Genomic DNA, 8,976 nt, shown 5'->3' with positions numbered 1-8,976 from the left:
GTGAATAAATATAGTAAGCGCCGTCTCATGAGGCTATTATATTTCATTTCTTTTCATCAATATTGGATCATCTGAGAACTATTCTAAGTTTCTGCTATGTATCTAAACCACTACCCAACTAACAAGGGTAAAATGAAAAATCCTTGTGTATGATTTTTTCTCTGTCTTCAGTCCTAGTAACTGTAGCAGTTTTTAAAAAAGACTATGAAAAAGAATAAAGGCTTATGTAGTGTGTATTTGTGTGTGTGTGTTTTCCCTTTTCTTCTTCCTGATGCTTCTGGTTTGTGTGACTTGGTTACCTGAAATAGTCTGAGTATTTAGATACAGTACTAGGAAGAGGAGTACAGTAATAACAGCTCTGAAAGGCATTACATTTGAAAGATATGTGTGTATGTATTTGTTTATTTGCCTGAGCCAGATCTTAGTTATAACACGAAGGATCTTCCATCTTCAGGATCTTTAGTTACAGCATCTGGGGTCTTTTTTTTTTTTTTTTTTTCTCTTTTTCTTTAGTTGCAGCGTGTGGGATCTAGTTCCCTGACCAGGGATGGAATCTGGGCCCCCTGCACTGGGAGCACAGAGTCATAGAAACTGGACCACCAGGGAAGTCCATGAAGGCATTACAGTTTTGTTTTTTTTATTCCCAACATGAATCTTATTTTCCCACCTGATAAGAATGCTATGATAGAAAACAGTAAAGAAAGACATCTTTTTAGATAATATGCACATTAGTCTCCTGGTAATATATATATATATAAATATATATATAAAACTTTTTTGAAAACTGGGAAAATAATTATATGTAATTGTTAGAATTACATACAGTGGGTTATATCTTCCATTATGATGTAATTTGTTATTCAGCTGTTAACAGATTTCAAACTGAACAAAGTGACAGGCAGATTCTTCACCCCTGAGCCACTTGGGAAGCCCTATGGTTTCTATGCTTCTCAGCAAAAAATCTATTATGAAATTTCCTCTTGATTCCAATTAAAACACACACACACACACACACACACACACACACACACACACACTTGGTTTTTTCTTTTCTTCTCAGGTAAGTGTAAGACAGTATTTTTTTTTTTAATTTCATTGAATCTTTTTTTTTATAGTTTTTTATTTTTTTAATTTTAAAATCTTTAATTCTTACATGTGTTCCCAAACATGAACCCCCCTCCCACCTCCCTCCCCATAACATCTCACAATCCAATGTCAGTAGGCTATTCTTCACAGCAGAAAATTACTTTTCCTTCCAGACACCAGGAAGTTCATATTTTTTCCATCTGTACTTTTTCTGTTAGAAATTTATCATGTCATTGATAGAGCACATCTGCTGTTTGCTGTTCTGTTTTGTTTTTCCTTTGTGACAGGCTCTGAATAAGATGTCTGGACCCCAGAGAAAGAAGATGAAGGTTTGGCTACAAGGTTTGCTTTTCTTTGTGTTCCTTTTACTCCATATTTCGGGGGCACTTATTTTAAATCAGTGTTCAGCATGCAATAATTAAGCAGTTGCATGCTTCTTCAACATTGTCCAGTTATTGATGGGCTACCCATGAAAGTCATAGCTTCAAGAGACTGTCACTCTTGAGAAATTTTGATCAATAGAACTTTCTGTGATGAAGGAAATGGTCTTTCTTTTTTTTCTTTGCTGTGTTACTTGAAATGTGCCTTGGGTGACTGATGAACTAAATATTTAATGTTTAATTAAGTTAATATAAACACAAGTCACCAGATGTGGGTAGAGGCTACCCTACTGGCCAGTGTAGCCCTAAAGAAACAATGAAATTGTATAAAATAGTCCTATGCTTAGAGAGAAGATGTTAAATTGTTTTATATTGTTGACATTTTTTATGGTCAGAAGTAGCAGATTTAAAAAATTTTTAATGAAAAATTCTTCAGTGCCTGGCACGTAGAAGCGTCAATAAATGATTGGATAGTATTAAGTTTCACCTCATCTCCATCCCAGGTTTTACCTGCTCTTGCATCCTGGGTGAGGTCATGTTAACATTTTTTTCCCCTAAAACTGCCGGATCTGTAGACACACCTTCACAGCTGCCGTGATCTTTCTGGGAGTTAAGAGGTAAGAGTGGTCTTCTCTTAGTACGTGTGCTGCTGTCTGTCTTCTGACTACCTGTGATTAGTCTGTGCTCAGCACCCCCTCAGTCTTGCTTATGGCTTCCCAAATCTAGCTTTGTTTCATGCTGCCTCAAGCCCTAGCGACCTCAGGATGCCGCTCACCTGTCCCACCAGAGCCCTTAGATATATCTGTGTCCATCTGGGCCACTCTGTATGATGATCTGACTTCGTTTGGGCCCCATGCTCAGTTATGTCTCCCAAATCAGGCATCACCACACTGGAGTGTGATTGACTCCAGGGTCAGAGTCATGCCATGGGATCCACGTGAAGAATGTCATTATAGAGACACTTTTCATCACACATACATTTATGCACTGGGCACTGGGCAATGGGGCTTCCCTGGTGGTTCAGTTGGTAAAGAATCTGCCTGCAATGCAGGAGACCTGGGTGATCCCTGGATCAGGAAGGTCCCCTGGAGAAGGAAATGGTAACCCATGCCAGTATTCTTGCCTGGGAAATCCCATGGACAGAGCAGTCTGCAGGGCTACAGTCCATGGGGTCACAAGAATCTGACATTATTTAGCGACTAAACCACTACCAGGCACTGGGCAAAGTGCCTTTAATTCTTGTAGAATCTCCACAGCAATTGCATGTTCTATTTTTACACATCTTAGATGCACTGTGGGTCAGAGAGGTTAAGTGACTTAGAGGCAGAGCTATGATTTCTTTTTTAAAAAATTCTTTTATTTATTATTATTTTGGCTGCACCATGTAGGATCTTAGTTCCCTGACCAGGGATGGAACCCACACCCCCACATTGGAAGCTCAGAATCTTTACTGCTGGACAGCCAGGGAAATCCAGAGCATTTATTATCTGCACTCTTTGGCTTCCAAGTCTGTATTCTTAACCACAATGCAGTTCATTGCAAAAGAGGGAGAGTTCTTCAAAATCAGTGCAGAGGGCCAGTCGAAAAGAAGCTAGATTTTGGGTGACTATAAAGAAGGCTTTTCTAATAATTCAAGCACTTCACCACCAAGCACCTTACTCTGTGAAGTGCCCTGCACACCTTGTTAGCAGCTCACAAGCTTCTTGCTGGCAGATCAAGAACTGGTAAAAGGCATTCTGAAATAAGTGTCTGGAATAACCACTTGTGGTGGATAAATTCTCTGGGTCTTTCCATTTCAAATTTCTTCTAAATATGATCTCCCCTCTTGAGGGCATTTATTGGCAATTTAGTCCTGTATGACTATTTTAAAATTTTTCCATACAGTTCATAAAGACCATTCTTTTTCTGTGTAAAACCAGAATGTAATTTATTCGTCACTCAAAGTGGCATAAGCAGGCTATTCTCTCCCTGTAGGCGATCCAATATAGAAACCCACATCACATTTCACTGAGGAATAAAGAATGGCCTGGATCGTGGAAACTCAAGGATGGTTGCAAAAAACATTTCAAGCATCTGTCAGGCTTTATTTAATTTTGTTAGAAATTAATGATCAGTGACAGGTAGGAGATGAAGAATTAAATGTCATTAGATTTCAGTTTATACAACAAGCCTTTAAATAATTGAGAGTATGCTGTTATCATTTTACTTTACCCCATGGCAATCCACTCTAGTACTCTTGCCTTGAGAATCCCATGGGCAGAGGAGCCCGGCAGGCTGCAGTCCTTAGGGTCGACCCGAGTTGGATGTGACTAAAGCGACTAAGCAGCATACCCCTTGATATTCTATTGTGCCCCGTAATTATCTTTGGTACACTCCATATGTGCAAGATGTTAACCATCATTTCGGTTTTTAAATTTTTTTTTTAAATTTTAATTGGAGTATAATAGCTTCACGATGTTGTGTTAGTTTCTGCTGTACAACAACGGGAATCAGCTGTATGTATACACGTATCCCTTCCCTCCCACCCCACCATCCCACCCATCTAGGTCGTCACAGAGGACCAAGCTGATAAAGCAGGATAAAGCAGCTTCTCAGTAGATGTCTATTTTTAAGTATTTCAGTTTCTTAACAGTGTATTTTCTGTTTTGAAGGAAAATGCACTGACTGTCCGAAAGTTCAACTTTTGATGTTTGTTTGTATTTTCAAACAGTGTGTTGAGCTTCTCTGATTAAAACATCAGCTCCATTGGGCACGTCACTGAGGATAACTTTATCAGAAACTATAAGGTTACATAGCCAATCTTCTCTAAGAACAGTTGAGAAAGAGTAGTCAAGATACATTTTTTTGTTTTTGCCACACTGCACAGCATGTGGGATCTTAGTTCCCCGACTAGGGACTGAACCCGTGCACCCTGCGTTGGAAGGTGGAGTCTTAACCACTGGGCCATTGGGGAAGTCCCGATATATATCTTCTTTTTTCTTCTTTATCTGTTCATCCCACATTCCTCCTCAGCTACTCTGGATTGTGGCACCCCCAGCTCATGCAGCTTGTGCCAGGGTTTGGAAGACAGCACATACATAATTCAATCCGAGGGGGCTAACAACTTACAGGTGCTTCCATGGAGACAGTTGTAAATTATGACTATGGAAGAAGTTTCTGTTCTTGAAATGACTGTCACTGTGATAAGTTTTAGAGAGGAAGTATCAGGTAAAGAGAAGATGTGGCAAATAGGAGCTAGATGTGGCAAACTGGGCTAGAATGAACTGAATGGGTTGATAGGAACAGGTAGGATTTGTATTGCAGAAGACTGGGAGGCAGGTGGATTGCAGAATTGAAACAAGTTGGGGGTTTCCAGCCTGGAAGTCTGGAAGGAAGTGTCTGCTTTAAGTGTGGGCCTTGGAGAAGGCTCGGGTTTCTAGGCAGGGTGAAGAACAGAAGCAGGAAAGCTCAGAAACGGAGCATGTTTGGGTGATTCGGAGTACTCTAGGTTGTAGTGGCAGCAAAGAACGGGAGAAAGCAAGCTTAGGGCAGAAAAGTGAGTCTGGAATTACATGGTGATTACATGTCTGGATTACATGGTGAACCTGAAGGACCAGAGTGAAGATTTTGTAATCAGGCTGCATGGGGATGGGGTTCTACCATCTTTTCTCTCACGAAGTTGGTATTTTTCATGAACTCTTTCCTGTACTTGTTCTTCCGTCTTACAATGTAACATCCTTGGTCATATTTATTTTAATTTATAGCACTAATGCTTTAACAGGTTCTAGATTTCATATATTGATTGTTAACCATAGATAAATCACTGTAACTGCATAGCTCTATTTATATAGAAAGATACTAATATATACGTAATATATATATTTATGTCACTGTATTAGGTAATAAATATTAGAAAAGTTTGTTTCATGCATTATACACATGATATTAGCGTGTATATGATTTCTATAGGCTTAGTTAGTTTAAAAGTATATTTGCTTATAGCAGATTTTTAAAATGTTTTCTTTCAAGATCATTTCAGTTTGAGCAGATAATTAACATGTGGCCCAATCAGGACTCACTGCTTCAAATACTAATTCAGCTACAGAATTTTAGAGCTAGAGGGCCCTCAACAATCATTTCCTCTTCTTTCCTCTGTTTTATTTTACAGATAAGGAAACTGGGCTCACCGCCAAGGCACACAACCAATTATTGGCAATGCCAGGGCTAAGACTGTGTTCTCTGATATCTTTCTACCACACTACCCCTATCAGTGGCAAATAAGAAAGCACTCAAAGGCCAATGTGCAGTTAAAATATTTCGCAGGACACATCAAAATGGATGTCAGGCATATAATTGAGACACAGTAGCCATAGTTTGTTAATAGTATTGCATTAGTACTTGTTAAAGTTTCTATCCGATCAGTTATTACTACAAGTTGTTGGTGGTTGTTCAGTCGTGAGTCGTGTCTGACCCTCTGTGACCCCATGGACCCTCCAGGCTCCTCTGTCCGTGAGGTTTTCCAAGCAAGAATACCGGAGTGGGTTGCCATTTCCTTCTCCAGGGGATCTTCCCATATCAGCGATCTAGCCTGTGTCTCCTGCATTGGCAGGCAGATTCTGAGCCACCAGTTTTTATTTCTGTATTTGAGTTACTAAGTCATGTCTGACTCTTTGCAACCCCATGAACTGCAGCACACCAGGCTCTTCTGTCCTCCACTATCACTCTGAGTTTGCTCAAACTCATGTCCATTGAGTCAGTGATGCTATCTAACCATCTCATTCTCTGCCGCCCCCTTCTTCTTTTGCCTTCAATCTTTCCCAACATCAGGGTCTTTTCCAGTGAGTTGGCTCTTCGCATCACGTGGCCAAAGTATTGGAGCTTCAGCTTCAGCATCAGCCCTGCCAATGAATATTCAGGGTTGATTTCCTTTAGGACTGACGTGTTTGATATCCTTGCAGTCCAAGGGATTCTCAAGAGTCTTCTCCAGCACCACAGTTCAAAAGCATCAATTCTTCGGCGCTCAGCCTTCTTTATGGTCCAACTCTCACATCCATACATGACTACTGGAAAAACCATAGCTTTGACTAGACGGACCTTTGTTGGCAAAGTGATGTCTCTGCTTTTTAATATTCTGTCTAGGTTTGTCATAGCTTTCCTTCCAAGGAGCAAGCGTCTTTTAATTTCATGGCTGCAATCACCATCTGCAGTGATTTTGGAGCCCAAGAAAATAAAATCGGTCACTGCTTCTACTTTTTCTCCTTTTACTTCCCATGAAGTGATGGGACCAGATGCCATGATCTTAGTTTTTTTAATGTTGAGTTTCAGTCCAGCTTTTTCACTCTCCTCTTTCACCCTCATCAAGAGGCTCTTTAGTTCCTCTTCACTTTCTGCCATTAGGATGGTGTCATCTGCATATCTGAGGTTGTTGATATTTCTCCCAGCAATCTTGATTCCAGCTTGTGATTCATCCAGCCCAGCATTTCGCATGATGTACTCTACATATAAGTTAAATAAGTAGGGTGACAATATACAGCCTTGTCGTACTCCTTTCCCAATTTGGAACCAGTCTGTTGTTCCATGTCTGGTTCTAACTGTTGCTTCTTGACCTGCATACAGGTTTCTCAAGAGATAGGTAAGGTGGTCTGGTATTCCCATCTCTTGAAGAATTTTCCACAGTTTGTTGTGATCCACAGAGTCAAGGGTTTTAGCATAGTCAATGAAGCAAAAGTAGATATTTTTCTGGAACTCCCTTGCTTTCTCCATGATCCAACGAATGTTGGCAATTTGATCTCTGGTTCCTCTGCCTTTTCTAAACCCAGCTTGTACATCTGGAAGTTCTCTATTCATGTACTGTTGAAGCCTAGCTTGAAGGATTTTGAGCATAACCTTGCTAGCATGTGAAATGAGCACAATAGTACGGTAGTTTGAGCATTCTTTGGCATTGCCCTTCTTTGGGATTGGAATGAAAACTGACCTTTTCCAGTCCTGTGGCCACTGCTGAGTTTTCCAAATTTGCTGACATATTGCATGCAGCACTTTCACAGCATCATCTTTAAGGATTTGAAATAGTTCAATTGGAATTCCGTCATCTCCACTAGCTTTGTTTGTAGTAATGTTTCCTAGGGCCCACTTGACTTCACAGTCCAGAATGTCAGGTTCTAAGTGAGTGACCACACCATCTTGGTTATCTGGATCATTAAGACCTTTTTTGTATAGTTCTTCAGTGTATTCTTGCCACCTCTTCTTAATCTGTTCTGCTTCTCTTAGGTCCTTACCGTTTCTGTCATTTATTGTGTCCATCCTTGCATAAAATGCTTCCTTGATAGCTCCCATTTTCTTGAAAAGATCTCTAGTCTTTCCCTTTCTATTGTTTTCCTCTATTTCTTTGCACTGTTCATTTAAGTAGGCCTTCTTATCTCTCCTCGCTATTCTCTGGAACTCTGCATTCAGTTGTTTATAGCTTCCCTCTTCTCCTTTGCCTTTAGCTTCTCTTCTTTTCTCAGCTATTTGTAAGGCCTCGTTAGACAACCACTTTGCCTTCTTGCATTTCTTTTCCTTTGGGATGGTTTTTGTCACTGCCTCCTGTACAGTCTTACGAACCTCTGTCCATAGTTCTTCAGGGACTCTGTCTATCAGATCTAATCCCTTGAAACTTTTAGTCACCTCCACTGTATAATCATAAGGGATTTGACTTATGTTATACCTGGATGGCCTAGTGGTTTTCACTACTTTCTTCAATTTAAGCCTGAATTTTGCAATAAGGAGCTGATGATCTGAGCCACAGTCAGCGCCTGGTCTTGTTTTTGCTGACTGTATAGAGCTTCTCCATCTTTGGCTGCAAAGAATATAATCAATCTGATTTCGGTGTTGGCCATCTGGTGATGTCCATGTGTAGAGTCTTCTCTTGTGTTGTTGGAAGAGGGTGTTTGCTATGACCAGTGCGTTCTCTTGGCAAAACTCTATTAGCCTTTGCCCTGCTTCATTCCGGATTCCAAGGCCAAATTTGCCTGTTACTCCAGGTGTTTCTTGACTTCCTACTTTTGCATTCCAGTCCCCTATAATGAAAAGGACATCTTTTCTGGGTGTTAGTTTTAGAAGGTCTTGTAGGTCTTCATAGAACTGTTCAACTTCAGCTTCTTCAGCATTACTGGTCGGGGCATAGACTTGAATTACCGTGATATTGAATGGTTTGCCTTGGAAACGAACAGAGATCATTCTGTCATTTTTGAACTTGCATTCAAGTACTGCATTTTGGACTCTTCTGTTGACTATGATGGCTACCCCATTTCTTTTAAGGGTCTCCTGCCCACAGTAGTAGATATAATGGTCATCTGAGTCAAATTCACCCATTCCAGTCCATTTTAGTTCGCTGATTCCTAGAATGTCGACGTTCACTCTTGCCATTTCCCGTTTGACCACTTCTAATTTGCCTTCCATGGACCTAACATTCCAGGTTCCTATGCAATACTGTTCTTTACAGCATTGGACTTTACTTTCAGCACCAGGCACGTCCATAACTGAGTGTTGTTCC

This window comes from Budorcas taxicolor, chromosome 13, assembly GCF_023091745.1.
Source record: "Budorcas taxicolor isolate Tak-1 chromosome 13, Takin1.1, whole genome shotgun sequence".
Lineage (NCBI taxonomy): Eukaryota > Metazoa > Chordata > Mammalia > Artiodactyla > Bovidae > Budorcas > Budorcas taxicolor.
Note: the sequence above shows the minus strand (reverse complement) of the source record.